This window comes from Nilaparvata lugens, chromosome 5 (genome assembly GCF_014356525.2).
Source record: "Nilaparvata lugens isolate BPH chromosome 5, ASM1435652v1, whole genome shotgun sequence".
Taxonomy (NCBI): Eukaryota; Metazoa; Arthropoda; class Insecta; order Hemiptera; family Delphacidae; genus Nilaparvata; species Nilaparvata lugens.
The window spans coordinates 54764644-54789932 of NC_052508.1; the positions used below are offsets into that span (position 1 = coordinate 54764644).

Consider the following 25289-nt stretch of genomic DNA (forward strand, 5'->3'; position numbering starts at 1 on the left):
ACACCAGATTTTTATGTTGTTGTCAACTTGCAGAAATCCTTGTTTTCAACCTTTTTTTTGTACCCTTAGTTTGGGAAACAGTGAGGAAGTTGCAAACAAAACTCACTCCTTTGCAAGAGGTCAAAAACTTGTTCTCTACAAAAAATGTAATTCTTTAAAAAAAGGAACTGTTTGTGAACAACGTTTTGTTGATAACGTTGGTGTTAACGCAGCTTAAGACTATATTATATTCAGTGTGGTAGAGTATATGAGGACTATTGGCCTATTCAAACAGGCCTATATTATTCTCATATTGATTACTAAAACTGTATTTCTGTTTTCGTATTCGAGATATGAGATAATTCATATCACATAAGACAGAGGGAATAACCCCCTCCATTTGGAATATTTAACTATCCTAGTGAACGCAAAATGATAGGATAAAAACAAATGACAGAATCCTTTCCAGGATCTGGAAATCAAATCAAATCAGTTTATTCTCACAATTCACAAATAATACAGTACATTTATATGAACCCTTACGTTGTGAGAGACTCGTATGCTTAAGCCTGTGTTTGTGAGGGCCTGGCGTAATTCTCTGAATTTAAAATCGATAAACTAAATTATGAAAATTAATATTATATTAAACTCAAGTCATAAAATTGAGTATCAAAAGGAACAGAGGACAGAGAGAATGTTAATTTCCTACAATAATACCACATTTTTCTTGTTCATGAACACATGCCTCGAGACGAATCCAAACAAACTTTGATAAATGACCACAGAAATAATATCCTGACGTAGCTTCAAGGGAGAAAGAAAGAAGATACCTCTGTTAAAAGGAATAACAATTATCTGTAAATGATTCAATTAACCAAATTACTGCGCGTCTCCAGCAAAAATAGCTTCAAGCCAACTCCTGATTGTTGAACTGTGAAGTAGGAATAATTGTCACTGTTGTCACTGCCTAGAGAGCTTTCGTTACTAGAGAGCAAGAAGAAATACCGCAAGTGAAAACACAACAATGTCGTCGGACGGAAAGTAAATACTTGGAGGCCATCGCAATGTTTACCTGGATAATTTGTCGCTAGCCGGTGTTCTCTTTGTTCACAAATGTTATTTTCCAAATCGACTGTTCATAAGTAGTTAAGTACATAGACATGTCAAAGGCATGTTCCACTTGAAGAGAATGTTGAGAAAAATATTAAAATGTGGCTAATAACGTATTTCATTAGGGCTTATTGATTTGTTATTAAAGAAATAATTTCATAGTACCCTATTTGAAAAACTTTTCTATGTGAGTACTATGAGATTATTTTTCACCTAATGAAATGTTGCTATTTAGTCCGGACGCAAATGTCATTCCGTGGTCATTTTTGAGTAACAGCCGTGGAAGATGTCTCAATTTCTTCGTTAGGTCTAGCATAATAAGGATCGTGATGATGATAAGTCGAAATCACAGGCAAACACCTCGGAAACAAGATGGCCGCCAAAATATTCAGGGTTTTGCTATATCGCTTGTATTTCAATAACCGTTCAAGATATTCAACCGTTTTTTTGGCGAAAATATTTTTAAAATCTTCCTCTACAAGTTTTGTTCGGAGTGCCTTATTCATGACATTTGCGCCTGGACTAATTTGTATTCTCACAAATTTTTTCACTAGTCATCGTTGTTTCTCAATTTGCATCTGATAATCCACTCATATTAGCAGTAGGCTATTATTTTATTGCATAAAGCCGTGTCCACACTGACATTTGTTAGACAAACATGTTTGTTGAAACAGTTTGGGCAAATTTTATTGGGTTTGACGAACAATGTTTGCCCGTGGCCAGTATGGACGCGTCACCATCCAAACCAAATATTTGTAAGTGGGGAGAACAGGTTTTATGTTTTACAGCTGTTTACATCTGTCATCACTGAAAATGTTTGGAAAAACAGTAATTATTTGTTTGACAAACAATGATTGTCCAAACTTATTGAAATGTTTGTCCCTGAGCTCCTCAACAAACATGTTTGCCGAACATGTATGTCAAACATTTGTTGAGTGTGGACACTTAAGATGAGAACATTCTCCTGTACTTGATAATCACTGATTGGCACTTTGTCTCTTTTGATACTTATTCCATATGGAAACCGTGAGAGACCAGGTACAAATTTTATAATTATTCAAAGTATTTGAAAAGTTTATCGAGTGTTTTTGCATCTTGAAGAAAAAAAACCAGTTTGTAATTTATTGTTAGTCAAGAATATTTTGTTTTGGATTTTGAATACTAAGGTGATAGTTTATTGTGAATTCGATGGCAATTTTTTTGCAACTTCTGATAATTATGACATACAATGTTACTAAATGTAACGTACAATGTTATGAATAAGACTAAGAAATTGTCTTTTTCATTCAATATGAATAATTACCACAATATAAACTTCTCAACTACACAAAAAGTGTTACTATTGCTGTTATTGTATGATAATAAATTATGACTTACAATATTATCGAAGTTCCAAACGATATCAATCCCCAGTTTCCCCTAAACTAAGAAATTTGAAAACAAATAATGTAATTGGCAAAGAAGTTGGAGTGAGTATCACCGCATGTTCCAGAGACTCCGAGTAATGCAAGGAACATACATTTCTTGCAGTGTTCCGATCACGGATAACACTGGCCTGGTATGGTGCCTGCCACATGATGTTGAATGATGTCCGTAATGTGATCCGTCCATCAACTTTACAACGAGCAAAAAATATTGGAGATGAGTAGGATTGGAACGCTGTATGACAGGTGTGGCCCCGGCTCCTGTCCTATCACTAGCCTTTCACCAAACAAAAATATCGGACATGAGTAGGATCGGAAAATGTGGCCCTGGCTTGAGTAGGATTGATAAGAACTCTGTAACGAGGCAACTACTTGATATTATGATCTTCAAACATATCAAAAATCATCTATATAAAATTATAGCTGTTGAATAGAGTGATTGAATTATTATATGGAGATTTAATAATATAATCCAAAAAACAACTGCTCATCAATGAATTTCTTGTGCAGAGATTATTTTTCACCTAATGAAATGTTGCTATTTAGTCCGGCCGCAAATGTCATTCCGTGGTCATTTTTGAGTAACAGCCGTGAAAGATGTCTCAATTCCTTCGTTAGGTATGGATAATAAGGATATAAGGATCCATAATAAGGATCGTGATGATGATAAGTCGAAATCACAGGCAAACACCTCGGAAACAAGATGGCCGCCAAAATATTCAGGGTTTTGCCATATCGCTTGTATTTCAATAACCGTTCAAGATATTCAACCGTTTTTTTGCGAAAATATTTTTAAAATCTTCCTCTACAAGTTTTGTTTGGAGTGCCTTATTCATGACATTTGCGCCTGGACTAATTTGTATTCTCATAATTTTTTCACTAGTCATCGTTGTTTCTCAATTTGCATCTGATAATCCACTCATATTAATAGTAGGCTATTATTTTATTGTATAAAGCCGTGTCCAAACTGACATTTGTTAGACAAACATTTTTGTTGAAACAGTTTGGGCAAATTATATTGGGTTTGACAAACAATGTTTGCCCGTGGCCAGTATATGGACGCGTCACCAAACCAAATATTTGTAAGTGGGGAGAACAGGTTTTATGTTTTACAGCTGTTTACATCTGTCATCACTGAAAATGTTTGGAAAAACAGTAATTATTTGTTTGACAAACAATGATTGTCCAAACTTATTGAAATGTTTGTCCCTGAGCTCCTCAACAAACATGTTTGCCGAACATGTATGTCAAACATTTGTTGAGTGTGGACACTTAAGATGAGAACATTCTCCTGTACTTGATAATCACTGATTGGCACTTTGTCTCTTTTGATACTTATTCCATATGGAAACCGTGAGAGACCAGGTACAAATTTTATAATTATTCAAAGTATTTGAAAAGTTTATCGAGTGTTTTTGCATCTTGAAGAAAAAAAACCAGTTTGTAATTTATTGTTAGTCAAGAATATTTTGTTTTGGATTTTGAATACTAAGGTGATAGTTTATTGTGAATTCGATGGCAATTTTTTGCAACTTCTGATAATTATGACATACAATGTTACTAAATGTAACGTACAATGTTATGAATAAGACTAAGAAATTGTCTTTTTCATTCAATATGAATAATTACCACAATATAAACTTCTCAACTACACAAAAAGTGTTACTATTGCTGTTATTGTATGATAATAATTATGACTTACAATATTATCGAAGTTCCAAACGATATCAATCCCCAGTTTCCCCTAAACTAAGAAATTTGAAACAAATAATGTAATTGGCAAAGAAGTTGGAGTGAGTATCACCGCATGTTCCAGAGACTCCGAGTAATGCAAGGAACATACATTTCTTGCAGTGTTCCGATCACGGATAACACTGGCCTGGTATGGTGCCTGCCACATGATGTTGAATGATGTCCGTAATGTGATCCGTCCATCAACTTTACAACGAGCAAAAAATATTGGAGATGAGTAGGATTGGAACGCTGTATGACAGGTGTGGCCCCGGCTCCTGTCCTATCACTAGCCTTTCACCAAACAAAAATATCGGACATGAGTAGGATCGGAAAATGTGGCCCTGGCTTGAGTAGGATTGATAAGAACTCTGTAACGAGGCAACTACTTGATATTATGATCTTCAAACATATCAAAAATCATCTATATAAAATTATAGCTGTTGAATAGAGTGATTGAATTATTATATGGAGATTTAATAATATAATCCAAAAAACAACTGCTCATCAATGAATTTCTTGTGCAGAAATTATTGTTGTGCGGTTTGTAATTTTGTAAAACTGAGCAGATTAGAGGTGTCTTGGTGAAACTGCAAGCCGGAAAGACTCCGGGAGATAATGTATACTAATGATAGCGCTTGAGCAGCCACAAACATTATCCGCATTACGATGAAAGTGTAAGATTGTTATATTTCACTTTGAGAGCCGTCGACTGCGAAGTGCTGTGCTGTTGCAGAGCTGTCATAAATCTTCCAGCGTGTTCAACTCTTTTTTCCTTCCAGAAAAAACCCTGACATGATGAGGTTTTTGGTTTCTCAAGTTGCCATAAGTATGCTTTCTTCTGTAGCAAGTATCTTGAATGAGATGACTGGGAATGTCCGATTGTTGTACCTTTAACTTTGAATTAGAAAATCATGATATTGAATATGTTGAAACATGTTAAAAAATGTGAGACTATATATTTTGACATTGATTATCAACCCAATGTTGGCAATGATCATTATACCTTAATATTGAATGAATTATGGTAGTGACAGAATATATTAAAGGTTTTCGCCTTAGGAAATGTTCTAGTATTAATACTTTCTAAGTTTTTTGTATGCTCCTTTTCTAGATTTTGACATTGATATGAAGGGAATCGTTCTTCTTGTATTCATATCTCAAGAAGATAGAATCATGATGGATATTATTCTCGATTAAGGCGTTATCAAATGACTCTTTATTCTTCGAAATACACTTCACATTCAATCTAATCTTATATTACTTTTACAAGAATACTCCGATAAAGACTACTAAAAGTTTTTAGGGGTGTATGTGGATGAAGTTTTGGATCTATACTGATTTAAATGAGATTACCACTTATTTATTACTTCTACAATAAAACACTGACCGGGAGAGAAAAACAAAGGATAGGGTACTCCTTGTATTATTTCACTCCCACATTCAAAAAACATTAGAAAATTCCGAAATAGGGTTATGATTGACTTTGGATATCAATAGCGTTTGATTAGAAAAATACCAATTCCTTTTTTGAACGATCTACCCTGTCTATTTATAGAGTTGGTTGAAAAACTGTATTTGAGATTACTTGCTAGTTAAAACTTGAGCAGAGAAAAAGGGAGATTTATGTAACTTTGTTGAGTACCGAGATCCACCCAAGGTTTGTTTAGTGGCATGCTTGACTGGAAGAATGTTGTGGAAAAACAGTGTTAGGTGTACTTTCGGGTCAAACTGGAAACTAGGTCCTTGCCTCCTTGCCTTTTTTACACCAGCGTAACAGGATCGGGTTACTGCTATTGTATCAGCTTGGGGGTCTTAAAAAACCGCATACTGTACCCTAGCCAGAGCGTGAAGAGTTAGGGTTCAAAGTTTTCCCACAAAGAACATCTTACTCGAAAAACAGGAAGAAAGTAACTTTCGTGCAAGAGATAATTGGGCAGTTATATTCTGTTATTATATGCACTGAAATAGATTTTTCTGGGTTGATGGGAAATAAGCCTCTGTATTACATTATGTCAACAGAGTTCTGAATATGGAAAACCGATAGAAATGGGTTATGAAGCATGGAAAAAGTAGAATATTCACCATTATCATGAACTTTCCCTACAATCTTCTTAATAATTACTGAAACCGCACCATTCTTTCATGATAACCCTCTATTATAAGGATAATTTATTTAGAACTGATGAAGAAGATGATCACAAATTCATAGATAATAAGGATAAGGATAGAAAAACACTTCAAAGATTAAAGCCATACAAGAAAACTCAACTAACGTTATATAACAAGAATTATTCTGGTGCAGAACATACAAAACGTGCAAATTCTATCTCGAACTCTCTTGTTTCTTATACATTCATCAACTGAAAGGCTTCTCACCCTATTCATTCCACTCACTCTTTCTATATCTCAGTTATTTCTCTTCTTTATTATTCACTCATTGGGTAGAGCAAACAATACAATAGTCTGAAAAGAGCTATTGCTTGAAGATACAATAAAGTATTAACACAAGATGCGCCAGAGAAACTTACATATTCGAAAAAAATTCCCGTGCGATGAATTGATCGTGTAGAGGGGTAGGTAAAGGCACATCTGAAGGGAGAAGTCACCAAATTTATCCTCCCTCAAGTAAAAATAGCCATCATGCTCCGGTCTTCGGGCCTTCGCAGTTGAGAGCTTCTTTTCTAATGGTCGATCACTTTCCGCGCTCGATTTGAAATTCCTCCCCATAGACTCGTTCCTGGCCATAATTCGATTCTATTGTGGGTTAACTCATTCCAGGAGTGTGGAAGTGTCGCTAAACCCAGAATTGTCAAACCATCAGAACTCCAGAAAATATCGAAAGTGTCAGGCAGTCAGTTGTGCGTTCTCCCTGGCGTTTGGCTCGCAAACACGCAGCTGCTATGGCAGTTCCTGACTCTTCTGTTTGACGAATTCTCATCCCTACTGCAGTTCAAGAGATGACTGTAAGCGATTTATTTTGTTGCCCGTCAAAATGCATGTGATATGATGATTGACAATCTGCCTGAAGACGCGGTCATTTTTTAAGTGACAAGGCTCATTTCCACATGCGTTTTCTCAATGCGATTTTTTGGAATCCCTGGTTTATGTCGATCGACCACGGACCAGAGCACACATCAAGAACAACATTTGCGACGCCGTTGCCAACATACCGATTGATATACTGCAACAAAATTTCAAAAATCGATTTTATCAGTATAAGCGCAATGGGGGTCGCCATTGGTCTAATGTCATTTCCAATACCTCATGGAAAAAAATAAGAATATTTCATTATCATATAAAAAAAGATTATCACAATATCTAAAGTACTTTTGTTTTTATTGTCTTTTTAAATAAGTAAGTTACTCTGGCGCACTTTTTATACACGAATAGGAAGATATAGTTCATGGGGAACATTTTTCCAAAGCAGATATTTCGCATTCAACAATGAGTAACATTCGTGGAAAACACGCACCAATCAGAATAAGAGTGAATATTAGATTGATGGAATCTCTATAGATAATAGCGCCTCCTTTTGTTGTCACTGTGAAATGAGTCTCCATAAGTGAATTAACGTGAAGTGAAAAATCAACTCTGAGAACCACAACAGTTCGATTTTGTACATTCTTGACATAATTTGATTGAATAGTAATCGATTATTGGACTGTGAACTAATCTCCACTACCATAGTAGTAGCTCGCATACAAAAACTTGTACTGTTCTCAACCAGCTGTCTTTCTCACCATCTGTCATCTTTCTTTCTCAACAGTAATTATTCTTTGCGCTAGAATCAAATCCTCCACGAAATAATCCGCAATATTGAATTGAACAACAATATTGGGATTCCCAGAAGCAAGCCAGCCAGTGCTTCCAAAGTTATTGGGAAACGGACCTAATATTAATGGAAACGCGACTGCCGGACAGATGGATGAAGGGTGGTGGTTGGGGGAGGAGAGGAGATACGTCGGTCGATGGATTAATTTGTTCTGTTCCATTTGTTCACACCGAAATAAATCAGAAGAGCGTTGAGTGCATGCAATAATATTGGGCAGCGAGCTGCAGTTTTCATTCTGTTAGCCAGCCAAACCGCGACTGGCGACTATTAATCGACACAAAATAAATCGGCCGCCCCTAAATGACAACGATGAATTCGAAAGTGCAATCTATTCAATATTCAATCATTCATACATGTGCGTGACAACGCTTTAAATCGGAATAATTTATTGTTTTCACAGTTCGCAGTTGTCATGGGTCCAGTGATTTCCTTGAATCACTAGTTTGAAAAATTTGCACAAAAATCTCCGATGCAACCAATCCCTATTCTTCCATCATAACTATTCAAGTGAGGTTTATTGGAGGTTTATGTACCGAAGCATGGGATTTATAATGAGGTTAAGGCTGTACAAAGCCTAAAAATAAACTTTCTACTGGTGATATTTTTCAAAGTTTTTCGATTTGTATACTATCAAGCTATCAAAATGAGAAAGTTTTCTCAGGAAAACATTTTTATCCGATCATTACTTTTTGAGATATGAGCGCCTAAAGTTTAAATTTTTGGGACAGAACATTTCAAGTTTGGTAATAGATAAATCCATGAGATTTAGAGAATAGATTCTTCATGGTATTGTTGATCTAGTAAAACAAAACTTTTCTGAAGATATCAATCTTTGAGAAAGTAATTCAATTCACCAAAAATGACCGAAAATAACTCAACTAAAAGTTATTTATGGTCATTTTAAGTAAATTGAATAATTTTCCCAAAAAAAGATATTTTCAGAATTTTTTGTTATATTAGATCAACAATACCATGAAGAATCTATCCTCTAAATCTCATGGATTTATCTCTTGCTGAACTTGAAATGTTCTGTCCCGAAAATTTAAACTTTAGGCGCTCATATCTCAAAAAGTAATGATCGGGAAAAAATGTTTTCGTGGGAAAACTTTCTCATTTTGATAGTATACGAATCGAGAAACTTTGAAAAATATCACGAGTAAAAAGTTTATTTTTAGCCTTTGCACAGCCTTAATAACTATCATTAAGAGGGTTAGGGCTGAATGTGTTGCCCAAAGTAGCAAAAAACAAGAGTGAAAATCTTCCATTTTTAGTACAACGAAACAATAGGCACGAAAGTTTAACGCAATCAAAGAGTAAGTAAGGATCAAAAGATTATAGTGAAATATTCTTTTCCTTTCTTAGTTGAGTGAGTTGCCCTCATGAGCTTCAGGCTTGTGCTTGACGAATTGTGATGACAGATTAGTGGTCCTACAGCTTTAGATGGGTTCCAAACCATCAGGAAGCGATTTTAAAATCCATGAATTGTATTCATAGCAGTCGGGTTTCCAAGTGGTCACCCTTATAAAAGGAAAAGCAGGCACATGATTGATGAATCTACAACGATGAGTATTGTTTGTATAGTGATGAATATTTGAATTCTTCTGGGTATACTTCAGATGTAGTTATGTTTATGTGTTTATATATGTATATCGTGTATACTTTCAATAAAATTACATCAACTTATAACCTTCTGACTTGTATAATGTCTAGTATTAGTTTTGACTTTGTCTATTGCCAATGTTGCTAAATGACAATGAAAATTTATTTATTTATTTAATGAATTTCATAAAACCAATAAAATATTGGAATCCACAAAAAAATAGTAGGTTCTCTCATGACCATCATTTCTCTAGCACAAATAGGGACTTCTATGGACACCATTCTCAAAAAATACATTACACTGAACTTTTACTGCTTTCTTCTTAGGGTGCCAATCCGTTACGAATGTTGGCGATCATCATAGCGATCCGTGCTTTGTTTGCAGCAATCCGGAACAGTTGTGTAGATGTTTTGTTGAACCAGGTCCTGAGGTTTTTAAGCCACGATACCCTGCGTCTTCCTGGTCCTCTTCGTCCAAAGATCTTCCCCTGTATAATTGTCTGCAGCAAACTGTATCTCTCCTCGTTTCTCATGATATGACCAAGGTATTCCAACTTACGTGCCTTGATTATGTTCATCAGTTCCAGGTCCTTTTTCACCATCCTCAAAACTTCTACGTTTGTCACCCTGGCAGTCCAAGGGATTTTCATCATTCTCCTGTATAGCCACATCTCGAAAGCGTTGATCTTTTTGGTTGTGGTTTCATTAAGCGTCCAGGATTCTGCACCATAAAGGAGAACGGAGAAGACATAGCATCGCAGGAGTCTCAATTTAGTGTCAAGGGTGATGTTGTGACTTTTGAAGAAGGCACTCATGCAATTGAAGGTAGATCTTGCCTTTCCTATGCGTGCTTTTATTTCCTGTGCATTGCTCCAGTCCTCATTAATAATGGTTCCTAGATAATTGTAGTGATCAACTCTCTCAATAGCGGCTTGGTTTATGAATAGTCGGCTTCCTGTGATATTTTGTTTGCTGATTATCATAAGTTTGGTCTTATTTACATTGACTTCAAGCCCATATTGACTGCTGTGATGGGTAATTTTGTCCACCAGGGCTTGCAAGTCTTCAAGATTGTCGGCAAAAACAATGGTATCATCAGCATACCTGATGTTATTCAGTCTACATCCATTTAGCAGAATTCCCTTGTCCATGCCATCCAGGGCTTCACCGAAGATGTGCTCCGAGTAGAGGTTGAAAATAAGAGGTAAGAGTATGCAACCCTGTCGGACACCTCGCTTTATTTTTATGTAATCCGTGTGTTCTCCTTCCACTCTGAGGTTAGCGACCTGGTCCCAATAGAGGTTCCCGATTATTCTCAGATCTTTGTCATCGATACCTGCTTCATTCAGTATTTTGACCATCATTTCATGTTTTACTCGGTCAAATGCCTTTTGATAGTCAATCAGGCATGCATATACATCGCAATTCATGTCGCGGCATCTCTGAAATAAGACTTGCACTGCAAATAGTGCCTCTCTAGTGCCGACCGCCTTTATAAAGCCAAATTGAGTTGGGGATATTTGGCTCTCACACACACTATATATTCTCCTGTGGATGACCTTGAGGAACACTTTTAAGAGGTGACTCATAAGACTTATTGTGCGATACTCTTCACACTTCTTTGGTCTTGTTTTCTTTGGAATAGCAACAAATTCAGATTTCAGCCATTCAGATGGAATTTTTCCAGTGTTGTAGATGTTGTTGAACACTTTTGTGATAAATGCAATTGTTCTGTCATCAAATAATTTGAGGATTTCTGTTTCAATGTTATCTGGACCCGATGCTTTACCATCTTTTAACTGTGCAATGGCTGCTTGCACTTCATCTTGCAAAATTTCTGGCCCACTTAGAGTTTCCTGTATGTCAAAGTGTTCCTTTCTATGATCCTCAAACAGTTTTTCCAAGTATTCTTTCCAGGTGCTGATTTTGGCTTGTTTATCTACCACAATTTTACCGTCTGAGTCTGTGAGGTTTCCCAGTTGCTTGTTCTTGAAATTGCCGGTGAGCTCTTTAACTTTTCGGTGCACACTGTAGCTGTCATACTTCTTCTGCAGTAATTCGATTTCCTTACACCTCTCTACCGCCTCCTTATCTTTAGCCTCTCTTATTCTATTCCTAATAGCAATACTTAGTGTTCTATATTTCTGTGAATCATGTTTGGATTTTCTTCTTTCTTCCATCATTTCCATTATTTCGTTGGTCATCCATGGCTTTCTCTTGTTGGTCTTATCTGCTTTAAGGTATTCTTCCTTTATATCTTCCACAGCCTTCTGTATCTTACTAATTGTCTGTTCAGGGTCCAGTTGTTCTTCAATATCATTGATTTGTTGATTTAGTGTTAGTTTGGCTTTCTTTTTTATTGCAGGATCTTTCAGGAGTCTCATATCGTTTACCTTGGGAATCCCTCTTTGTACTCGTTTCATCCTGATTCTAAACACACCTACAAGAGGTACATGATCTGACTCGATGTCGGCCCCAGGATAGGTTTTAACAGATGTACAGCTGTTACGAAATCTTCTATTCACAAGCAAATAGTCAATTTGGTTTCGTATTACCGTTTCTGGTCTGTCTTGAGGTGATTTCCAAGTATATAGTTTCCTTGGGGGGAGCTTGAAGAATGTGTTCATAACCACTAGATCATTGCTCTCTGCAAAAGTTTCCAAGAGATCTCCCCGCTCATTCCTTTCTCCCAGTCCATGTGGTCCAATGTGATGAGATTTATTTCCTGCTCCCAGTTTAGCGTTGAAATCCCCCATCACAATGAGAAGCTGATGTTTAGGTATTCTCTCAATAATGGCGTTGATGGAGTCATAGAATTCTATAGCCTGTTTACTGCTTTGAATATCATTTATTTCCTCCTATGAAGAGAGATGGATTTCTAAATATTGTATTATTTTCAACTGCCATATTATTATAGTTCGATTTTTTTGTATGGGTTGAGTGAATACAAACTCTAAACCAAGATTTTTCTGTAATCAATCTGGTGAAATATGAGAATGTTATACTTCGGGATGTGGTAATGTGAAGTCGAACTACCTATCAAAATACCATTATTCCAATAATATCTCTATCAAATCTGATTCAAGCAGACATCGATCGTTGCACCATGGAAATCTTGAAACAGTTGGTGTTGAAGTTATGGGCCACTGTCATTACACAATAATGACAAGGTTTACTACTAATATAATGCTATTGATTTTTGTTTTGACTCTGAGACTGTGGATGTTAATGGGGGAGATACTGCAAAATGATGGGACATCAATATTGAATAGAATATCTATCCATGACTTTATGATATGACCATATGCTGCAGTGGATAATGATTACCTGGTGATGTTGAAATGGTCGGATGTCATCCATCCGTCTAAATTTGAAACTCTCTCATTTGAATGCATTTTTGAAATCATGTTTATTTGAATCTGTCGATAACTTGAAAGTTTCCCACTATTACTATGGATTCAACACGGGCCACTCCCGTGTTTCGGATGAACACGTTAAATCGTCGGTCCCGGCTGCCTAGAAAGCAGTCGTTAGGTCATGTCAGAGGCCCTGAAATGGATCAGTTGCGACCTGAAAACTCTTACACCAGACCTGAGCCAGCCAGGTCACTCGGTATTATTATTATTATGGATTCACATATTCTTTAAATTTGAATTCAAAAGGAAACGCGTGAAATATGATGATAATAAATTACATTCTTTTTATAGGAAGTGTTTTATTAATGATACTCTCTATCATTGATCAAAACATGATACGACATTCAAAGAAATTATTCGAAATGTGAACAATCATGCTAACTTCATAATGCCATATATTTTTTGGATAGATGACAGAATTTCCATTTCAAAATGAAGTGAGATGGAAGCTTCTAGATTCTCTAGGATCCTCGTGACATAATTTGCAAGATAGTGACCTGAAAACTGTTCAAATAATAATAAACTTTAGAGTACGCTTAACTAACTATTCATATTAAAGTATTATTCCAAATACTCAACTTTTCTCCTCTTTTAGCTCAATCGTTTGATTGGTTGGCAGCCATCCATTCAAACCTGTCCATTGCTAGTCTCTTCCATTGTTCATAGCTCACAGCACTCATATTCTTCGTCATTGTTTCAGATATTCCTCAATGTCTCAAAAGATCAAAAATACTGAAGAGAGGAATTATTCGTGGAAAAGTTTAAGTCTTAGCTTCTCCTGTGTTTTTGGTTCACAGCATGGAAATATGAATACTGATACAAATATAATAGAAATAAAGATAACTTATCTCTAATTTCACAGAGGTGAACAGCTTATCATCCTCACCAAACGTCCTGTGTTTGGTACGGCCAGAACGTCACTTGTTGTCAAGTTATAGACCCTCAAAATTAATTGGCCCTCTCACTTGAGTCAGCCGCCAAGTGCTAGTTACGTAGCGTTATTGGTTTTTGCAAGCAGAATGCAATAGTTCTGCATAAATCTAACGAAAGATGAATCAAGTTTACGCAGAATATTTATCTCTTTTCTGTATAGGGCTACTTTTATAGAAATAGAAAGGAAAATGAAAATCTCAGTACCCTTTTTGAAATATTTAATCACAACATGTTTCGGACATTGATGCCATTTTCAAGTGATATGACTTAATATCACTGATATGACTTCATATCACTTGAAAATGGCATCAATGTCCGAAAAAATGTTGTGATTAAATATTTCAAAAAGGGTACTAAGATTTTTATTTTTCTTCCTATTACGCAGAATACTTTGTTTGGTGGTTTTTTGCGTGAAAGGTCTTGGATAATCTGAAAGATGCCACTTGAAATGACTCCCAAGATCGTCGTGATGCATGACAACTCGGACTCACATTGGTGGTGCAACAAACGGTTTCTCCAGCAAATCATATGGGATAATTCCGATGACACACCACACAAACCTGACTTGACCTCTAGTAACTTATTTCTCTTTCCCAAACTCAAGATATGACTTTGAGGGCAGGAATACCATACTAACGAGGAGCTCCAAAACAATGTCGTAGCCCATTACAACTCATTTGGAGTGATCCGTGGTCTAGTGGATAGAGTGCTTGCGTAGCAGCACAGAGATCCCGGGTTCAAACCCTCTCAATACCAAAAGTTGTTTAACCAGATCACTTCCGTGTTATCGGATGGGCACGTTAAATTTTCGGTCCCGGCTGAAGTATGACAGTCGTAAGGCCCATTGACGGCTCAAATTATATATTCAGGCGGTGGGACCTTCCCGCAAGGGACTCCCCACCAACAAAAGCCATACGAATTTACTTTTATACAACTCATTTTTCGGCAGCATTTTATGAAGAGAGTTCTTGTAGGCTGGTCTACTGGTATGAAACATACCTTATCCTTCTCGGCAATTATGTTGATTAATGATCATAATAATTATAATTGTAAGTAACTTTTGTAAAACAATATTCTTCTATATACATGATGAGTTCTATATTCATGACCCATCTTTGATGGTCATAGGCTGGTCTACTGGTATGAAACATACCTTATCCTTCTCGGCAATTATGTTGATTAATGATCATAATAATTGTAATTGCAAGTAACTTTCGTAAAAGAATATTCCTCTATATACATGATGAGTTCTATATCCATGACTACATTGATAGTATCTATATTCATGACCCATCGGAGGTTCAAATAGAAATGGTCCTCGTATTGTTTGTTTTTTCCAGATTGATTTCTACACTGTTGCAGGTTAGATGCCTAGTGAGATCGGACTCCCCCGATCTGTTTATATGAAAACATATTCCTGAATGAATATGCTTAATAGTAGCAGAGAGGTATAATATTTCATGTATTATTGGTATATTCAATATTACAACGTATATTGATGTTATATTTTCCCTATGATACTGGTTTTCACTAGTAGAGCTCCGATTCTTTATTTTTTGAATAGCTCTTTGACTAGCAATCAAAGCAACCAATTGGTCAGCACCTTTCAGCTTCGTCAGCCAAAGAAAACCGAGCTACTAAGAAATGATGATGCGAACTCACCACCCACCCCCCACCACCACCGCAATCCAAAAGCTGAATTGCACTTAAGATGAGGAGAGATTCCATTTCAAGGGATTTGGAACAGCTCTACTGTGGAAATATCTCAAGGTCCGAAGCTAACTTCCCTCTGCCTCAAGTGCAAACTCCGCTCTCACCCCAAAAGCTAATTCAAGTGAGGTCTCGGTCTGCCTCAAATTGCTGGCTTCAATCCCGAGCCTCATCAAGACGTTCGCTTCTTTCAACTTATACCACCACTTGATTGGCGCAGCCTTGTTTACACTCAACAACTAATCATCATTACACATTGAGAAATAATGAAGTGGAAGTTGAATAGGATAGATGATAGAAGTGAAGTTACCAACTCCAAAGTTATAATAAACTGATAAAATCAAATTGAATATAATGATAGTAATAATGTGTTTTCCTGGTTGCCAATATGACCATTCAGTTCAACCGCGGTTAAAAAGATAAATAATGAAGTGGAAGTTTAAAATGATAGAAGTAAAGTTACCAACTTCATAGTTATACTACTCCGATCAAACCAAATTGAAAATAATTATAGCAATAATATGTTTTCCTCGTTGCCATTATGTCTGTTCAATTCAACCGTAGTTGAAATGACGTCATTCAACCAATATTTGAACGTACCAGCAACCGGTTTTGAAAGCCATTAGAGCATTGATTTTGGATATTCAAAAATTCATCATTCTGATGATCCCAAGCCATGATTAATCTAAATTCTCATGTTTTCAAGTGGCAATAAAACACACAAAGTCTACAAGCAAACTCTAGTATTGTCGACTGTGAGAAAGTATCAAGCAGATACTACAGTATATGTAAGCTTTTTACAGTGGCTCGATTATGGAACTATGGTATATACTCAAATTCAAGTACGAGATGCTGATAAATATTTTATTGTTTGAAAAGAAAATTGGATGAAGTTGATGGGTGAGTAAAAGAGTATTTTAAAATCGGTTCTACTGCTCAAATCATTGGTGTGTATCCTATTATATTAGGCGAGCAATTTCTGTATGTATCTGTTTATATTTGGTTATTTATATTTATTTATGTTTATTTATGTCCAACGGATATCGAAAACGGCTCTAACGATTTTCACAAAATTTCGTACATAGTAGGTTTTTGATATAAAAATTCGATTTCACGAGGTCTCATCCCTGGGAAAACTCTCTGAACGACATTAAAAGGATAATTCATCCTTGGAAAAACAGCTGAGACTCGTCGTCTGTGGAAATAATAAAAAAGTGCGTCTGTGGAAAATCAAAATATCTCATCCCCAAAATTCATAAGCTATAAAATATGAACACGATCATTTTGAAGAATCGTGTTCTGTTTATCATTAAATAAAAATAACGAGCGAAGCTCGGTGCCCCGATATTAAAAGTAAACCATCACATTTTTCAAACAATTACTTGTAACCATACATCGAAATAACCTAGTGATGAGTGGACACATTTTCGAATCTTTACGAATTGATTGATATGAGTTTAGAGAGAACTTCTAATAGATTTTCTAGTTTCTATTTGAATAGTGTAGTGAGTGATCCACTTTCTACGAGTACCATTAGTATGGATGAAAAGCTGAGTGATGATTGATGACCTCCTCGAAATCCGTTTGACATAAACGATTATCTAATCCATTTCGAAAAAAAATATAATCATGATTGAAAAAGCTGAAATATTCAAGCGATAAGTTCACAGCTTCCAGTATCAATAATTAAACTTCATCTGTTGTAGATGTTATTCCTCGTCAGGTCACATGTATAATGTAGTGAAACTCGAGTTCCAGCGAATTCCACAAGATAGTTTGAACCGATTACCATAGTATAGAATTGAGATAGTACAGATACAAGTATAGAATCAAGTCCTCTCGAGAAACTTAATTCGAGAGGTCTGAGGCCTCCCTAACCAGCATCAATTTGCCTAATCAGCAGACTAAACGTAAGTCGATCCTCTACTCTATTTTGAGAAAACCTCAAAGTCCAAATTGAAATTGGAACAGTCCAATCAGGAACACCAAATCCGATCCTTCTTTCAGCTTGGAAAAGCTAATTGATCAGCCCCAAATCCTCAAGGATCCTCAAACATGAATAGAACCATCAATGGTCCAATTTGACCATCAATGGCGTCATGTAATTAGTTGAGGCTTTATCATGGCTCTCATCCTTCTTTTTTGCTTCTCACATTCAAGGTTCAAGTAATCAATCAATCGATTTTATCAATTCAGCTACAATAAGATTTACAATATATCAATATTTATAGTAGAAATATAAAATAATGTAAAATATAATGGTACTGCCATACTTTCAAAGGCCTACCCGCATCTCTTTCCTCTGTTGGATGATAGCTATGAATTTTTAATGGCACTCTTCCTGTTGGAATTCTTATCACGTGTTCTCCCCACTCTCTGAACATTACTCTCTCATTCATACTATGTATACTTAGCTCTGCGAATACATTCTTGCTCTTATCCTTCCTTCTACAAATCTCAAACTCAGATAGGTTATTATTAAATAATCAGATAATTATTTGGATTTGAATTTTTCATACGATAATGTTGCTAACATTGGTGAAGGAATTTCCAGCTGACTGTTCTAGATCAAGCCGTATAGTTCTTTCTCTTTCTTGTGAATTAATTTGATATGAATGAAGCACTTTTATATCTACATTGATCTCTTATATATCTCATTATATTGTGTCTCTATCTCATGTATCTTTTATTTCAAATATATTGCATTTGTATCTTGTATCTTCCATATCTATGGAAGAACATACATATATAGATTTACCAACCATTGTCAGAGTAAGTACACTTGTCTTGTAGTCTCACACAAAACGGATTATTGTGGCTTTGAACGCGTAGAACTTATCAAATCATTCAATAGCTCGCCTAGTTTAAACAACAAATACCATTAGTTGTGTGTAGTTGAAGGAACAATCCACCTTCGAAACTGGATTCTAAGACAGATTTGAATCTGGAAGCAATCCTTTATCCGGCTTGAGGCTGCAATGCCTGCCCCGCTACCTACTTGCACAAACCAATTTCCTTGCAGAGGAGTGAGTGATACATCCATCTCAATGCCTATTTTCGGCTCAAAAGCAACAAAGACATGAGCTGAGCACTGCTTGCAGATTGAACACATTCCATACGGATAGCTTGGCTTGATCAATGTTCGTCCAATACGCATTCAATTGGGCTGTTCTGAACTGTGTTCAGCTTGTTCGTACAAGAAATCTTAATCAATTAACGTTTAAAACCAGAACATCTACATTAGCAACAAGAAGATAGAAAATTTGGGGGCTGATAATAATACGTCTCAAAGTAAAACCACTTCAAATGCTCTTTGAGTTCTTTGAATTGCTCTGAATTTTCTCTTTGAATTTGATATTTTTTTAATTTTCTGGTAGAAATCATGTCTACCACCTTCGTTTAAGCTTATGTAAAGCTTCATTAATGTTGAATAAATTGCAAACAGATCTAGGTTTAATGGATAAATATTTTTCTTTTAGACCAAGTTATAAATTGAATAATTGGAAAATGTCAGCTAATAACGATATCGTAAGATCTGGTTGGCTAAGATCTGGTATCAGAGTTTTAAGGTCACATCTGATAAAAATCAGGGAATTTTACATGTCCTAACGACCCATTCCCAGGTAATTTCAGGTGAATATGGAAAAGAAAAATTTATGATGGAACATCTATGATATAATAAAGTAAAGAATAGACTTATACATGTAGGCGATAGGAAATTCACGAATTACAAATCATCATGTCTGAACTAATGGGCTGAAATTTTGCATTCAGATTCCTAATTTACCGAGGATTGTTATAGGCCTATTTTCAATTCTTCAAGATTTCATTACGTTAAGTTTTCAGTTCGTCAAGTTTTCAATTAGAACCTTGCGGAGCACGGGTCACCTGCTACTCAATAATACTGAATCTTTCCAAACAAAAACTTACCAACTCCTTCTGAACAAAAAACTGTCTCAGCAAGTAAGTAGGTAGGAATCTTCACTGGTATATAGCGTCTTAATATAATTTGTCATTTATCCTGCATTGTTGAAGATACTTCCCTCTTAAGAAGAAAGAGGCAGCAGAAACGATACTCTCTACAAAAATCTAACCAGGTGTAAGAGAGAAACTTTGATAAGTTTGTATAAGAAATGTACGAGCGCTCTCCAAACTGAGTACCTGCTTTAAACTGAGTAAAGGAAATTCTTGTGTCGCTTACAAAAGACAGGCTCTCGAGTGAATTGAATAAAGCACGGTTGTTGCTGGCAGACAGCCAAAGAGAAATAATTTCGCCAGAGAGCGGCTCTCTCAGGATGAATGGTTTCCTTCACATCATCCACTCACAAAAAAGTTTCCAGTTGTCCACGTCTTACAAAAATGTTCGGAAGAGACAGAAAGGTACATTGTGTGTTTGGAGAGCTCTCTTCAATCTTAAATTGAAATGTTCGATTATTTTCTTGTTATCTCATGATATAACATCTACTTATAATAATATTCAACGGACTATTTGGGATAAGAAGTGGTTGTGCTGGTTTGGAGTGATATATTCTGGTAGCATTGCTGGTGAATAAGGTATTCAAATACACAAGAAGGTGGATTCAACTCCAATTCAATTTACTAAACTTTTCTTAAATTTTGATGAATTCATAATTTCTCATCGCGATTACACAGTAGCTCACATTCAAGTTCTCTATAGTGAGGTCCATGTTATAATGGCAGTGTTTGTTTAGCAATGGTATTGCTATCCTCATCTATCATCCAACAAAGCGGATAGCGATATCTCTTTCTCGCTTTTCTCTGTTGCCAGATCGTCTTTCAACAATGTAGAATTAATAAATAATTAACAAACAAAATATTTCATCTTGAAATTATTGAAAAATATAATCTCTATAATCTCTTGCTTGATAGAATATAATTTACTATTTCAAACGAGAATGAACAGTTGTATCAGCTACAGTCTATGGAAGACATTGACATTACAGAGGATCGGCAACGTTGTTCTTCTATCTTTCTTCACTGCCATTGTAACGTGGACCTCACTATACTCTTGTAGCCACTACGAAGCAACTCACATGATTCGATAATAGAGAAAATAGAGTTCTACCTCCCTTGACTGCTTGAAAGCGTAATAAAAGAATAATATGAGGTTTTTATTATGGATTACCTTATTATTCAGATGATTCCAAAGTTTTATCTTCTGATAGTCTTTGATCAGTCAAGGGAATTGATGCCATTTGAAATAATCGATAAATTAAAGTCTCAAGTCTTCTAACTGCAATGAAACAATGATCAGACACACAACTGTCCAATGATGGATTTGAGAACTGAAGAAACGTGAGGAAGAAATAATTTAAGTTTAAGTTTTCATTGTAAGGCAACTTGTAACTACAGCTTATCCAGAACCTGGTAAACTTAGCAGAACAGCTTGGAGGTAAATTTCCAAATTTTATGATTCAGGAATAGTGAAAAGGTTTAAATCGTTGATGATATTCATTCTATACCTGTGAGTAATTGCTGACTGAGTGTAACTCAAATTTACGCCTGATTTCTGAAAAGAGTGCTAGGGATATACTTAATCATGTAACGAGTGCTAGGGATGTACATAATCATGTAACAGCAAACAAAGCCATCCATGACGAGCAACCACCGCGCTTTTCCGAAAGAGTGTTTGTCAAGTGAAAATAGAATTTTTCCCACATGAAATTTCATAATCCGCACAACACAGAAGATTCTACGTTAGGGATGAGCTACAAACGAAAAAAGACACACTTTTTTAGTGCCGCGTTCTGTAAAGAAAACTCTCCAACCTTTGATAAACGTATTTCGTATGCTGAATACTTGCGATTGTGGTCGTGTATACAACAAGTATCTCCAGGTTGTTTTTGTTGAGTCTTGAGTACACAAAGATCCTTTCCGGAGCAAGAGATTCTGAGCCTCTCCTTTGATGAGTTTTGAAACATTATTTTAGTGGATAAACAAGCGTGCGTGTTTTGAAAAGTGTGGCACCCCCGTAATAACAAAGAAGACAGAGCGATTTTGTGTTTACACTGTCCAATAGGATTATCAAGTGCTTACTAAGTTCCATACTGGAGGCTTCAATTCCTATCGAATCTGAAAAAAGATCATATTTTATTCAAAGAACATTTTTATAGGATTTCACGTGAGTTTCCTTCAATCTCAATAACTAATATAGAATATATTCTTTCAAACATTAGTTCTTTAGATAGTGTACGTTTATAGCCACACACTTTCATGTACCGTTACACTAGAAGTCTCTGGATTCATAAATCTCTTTCAATTCAACTTTAACTTGTTGAGAAGTAAGCGGCATATATTGCGGTTCGCTGAATAATTCATTGTATTTCATAGCAGTTTGACAAAGCACCACAAAGTTTAGGCCTTAATTGCATTTGTCGCCCGACTTGATAACGAGTTGTGGAAGTTGGCACGGGGGAATTCAAGAAAACAAGTGACAAGTTTGGTCTCTTTGTTTGCCTTGTTCTGTAATCACTTGCCTATCACGCTGACATGGACAGATCTGGCTTGTAAGCTTCTCTGGTATTCCTAACTTGAAATTTCCGAGCTACACTTGCTTGGCTTTGTAAATTGAAGTGCAGAAGTGAAAAGTCATTTCAAGAAGATTATTGCGGAGACAAGCTTGAATGAGTCTAATTCATAACGTTCATGACCTAACTGGGTGATTCAAAAACTTCTAGGAATATTAGACATTCATTATCAATATCAATGATTTGTATTGTCATTGTAATAAATTGTGTATTGCATTCATTTTTTCAGCTGTGATAAGTTCTAAATAGTAAGTTTGTCTTTTCGGTCACAAAATTTTATAGTCTTTTCAAAGTTTGGGATTTTCTAATTAATTGTGATTGATTTAATTCAATTTAGAAGTATTTTTTATTTTAAAAATGATTTTTGTGTGGTTTGAATTGTAAATCGAATGTGTAATTGAAGATTGTTGAGTGACACATTATCTAGCTACATTTGGACTGTTGTATAAATTGGAATTGGAACCGTTTTGGGCTTATAAGCCTGTGGTATTTTTTATGTAAGTTGTGTAATTCTGAATAATTACATAATTATTCTGAATAATTAAATAAATTCTATGAGTGCTCAACTTATGATTGAATTGATCGTTAGTTGATGATCGACTAGTAATGCGACTTGGCAATAGAATGTTACCCTAATAAAAACACTAGAGTCAGATATCACGTAATTGAATTCGTGATATCTGGAAGAACTTTAGTGTTTTTAATGTGGATGAGTATCACTACTCCACCTGATACTGTATCAGAAATTTTATCCTCATGAAATGAAAGGCGTTATGAACTCATTTTCGTATTGAATATGAGGTAGTTATGAAAAATTGGATGCATTTCGTTGAAGACTAGGATCACGCTCTCTTTATGGAATCTCAGCCATGAAATTATCTTCATCTTCGAATATGTGAATAATATTTGCATTTTTTGCATTAGATTACACAATTTCTGCAACGATTGGTGTTTCATGCTAGAAGAAAATAACAGAGAACATCCTCAAGTTAAGGATAAAATCGTACTGATTCTGATAAGGATTCGCATCTTCTTCTTCTTCTTCTGGTGCCTATCCGTTACCGAATGTTGGCAATCATTCTGGCAATTATAACCTTGTTGACAGCCGCTCTAAAAAGTTCCGGGGTGGACACTGCAAACCATGTTCTCAAGTTCTTAAACCAGGAAATTCGTCTCCTACCAACACCTCTCCTGCCAAGAACTTTACCCTGTAGTACACATTTCAAAAACTGATATTTAGTTCCATTCCTCATAATGTGTCCCAGATACTCCAATTTTCGTCTCTACTGAAGAATTATAGATCACTATAGATGGATTAGATAGAAATTCTAGAAATAATTGAAGAAAATATGATAACAATGACATGTTTAAGTTCTGAGTTTGAGTGTGGAGTATACACATTTCTAACCAATATTTTACTCGTACATAATAAACCTCACTTTCCTGCACAGAACAAGTGTGTATTGAGTCACATTCATCCACAAAATATCCCATCACTCATCGATAACTTATATCAGGTTTGGCGAAATATCTACTGTTTTCTAGATGAATCACTTAGCTGGAATTCCCACTAGATAGAACTTCATTTACATGTTTTGGAGTGTTCGAGAGAGCAATACTCCCAACCGTGGTGAAATATGAGTCGAGCAACCAACGTTTCAGCCACCTAAACTATGTGGAGCAACAGTCCATGAAAACTTTCTCTCTCAATTTCTCAATTTCCTCTCCTGAAATATAAATGTCACATTTTCTCTTTCTTCTTCATGAGTTTCGGAAAGCCCTGTATCACATTACCTATTCCTGCTTGAATGAATATACAAACAATCCCTGAATATTCAGAGTTGTGACCTTAATGAACAGTCTCATTAAATACTGAACAGCTCGAGAAATCTCATTTGGAATTGAATTCCTTAAAGATGGGGCAATCCTGGAAAAACGCATTTAAGTTAATGAGAGTGTTTCAGGACCGAAATCCGTTTATTGCAATCTCAAGAGAGTTCTACTATGAACATTGTTTCTTTAAAATTCTCTTATGCAACAGAGAAAATAGTATTCTTCCTCTGAGAATCAATATGTTATATTTTATGAATAATTCAAGCTGTTCGGACTCATTGATGACCTTATCGGACATTTCTTCCAATATATTTAATTGCTGTATGGTCATGAGAACAATACTTTTCATGGCAAGCTCTTAGAATGTGAATTATAATTTCACTACCAAATCAAGAAATAAGATCTTCAACGGAGTTCTATTATCATGAAATTATTAAAGATTATTGGAGGGAATTTTAAGATATTTCAAAATCGAGGATGGTTTGTGAGGGTTTGAGTCTTATACAAACCAAGAAAAGTGCAGATTCTATAATAGTCTCTGTTATTTCATTTGATTTGATCTCATTTAATAGTCTCTGTTGAATTTAATCAGATTTAGTGAGATTCACTCTCCACTGGCTGTATTCCCGTATCATAAAATCAATGCTCGTTATTCAACCATGTAATTCTCACAATTCAATGTAGATCTCATTATCGTTATGGTGGGGAAGAAACAGGCCAAATGAATAGGAGATTTCTCCTCTAACTTACTATGATATCTAGGGCCTGTTTCATAATACTTACAGGAGAATCAGCACTCCTATCAATTGTTCAATAAAGCTGATCCTGTATTAAGTGTCTTCTAGATTTTTGACCGAGCGAAGTGAGGTCTAAGATTCAAGTCGACGGTTTGGCATTTCTCTTAATGTTTAAATGTTTATATGTTTATTATGCAGGGGAAGATCCTTGGACGAAGAGGACCAGGAAGACGCAGGGTATCGTGGCTTAAAAACCTCAGGACCTGGTTCAACAAAACATCTACACAACTGTTCCGGATTGCTGCAAACAAAGCACGGATCGCTATGATGATCGCCAACATTCGTAACGGATTGGCACCCTAAGAAGAAGATGTTTATATGTTGCGCATTCACGGCGAAACGCGGTAATAGATTTTCATGAAATTTGACAGGTA

The 25289-nt window shown here is 35.8% G+C and overlaps 1 protein-coding gene across 1 annotated transcript in view; it reads right to left on the minus strand.

The window, feature by feature from the left end:
• LOC111043418 (QRFP-like peptide receptor) overlaps positions 1-25289 on the minus strand; it is a 165578-nt gene that overhangs the window by 54664 nt on the left and 85625 nt on the right. The gene's annotated exons all lie outside the window — the stretch shown is intronic.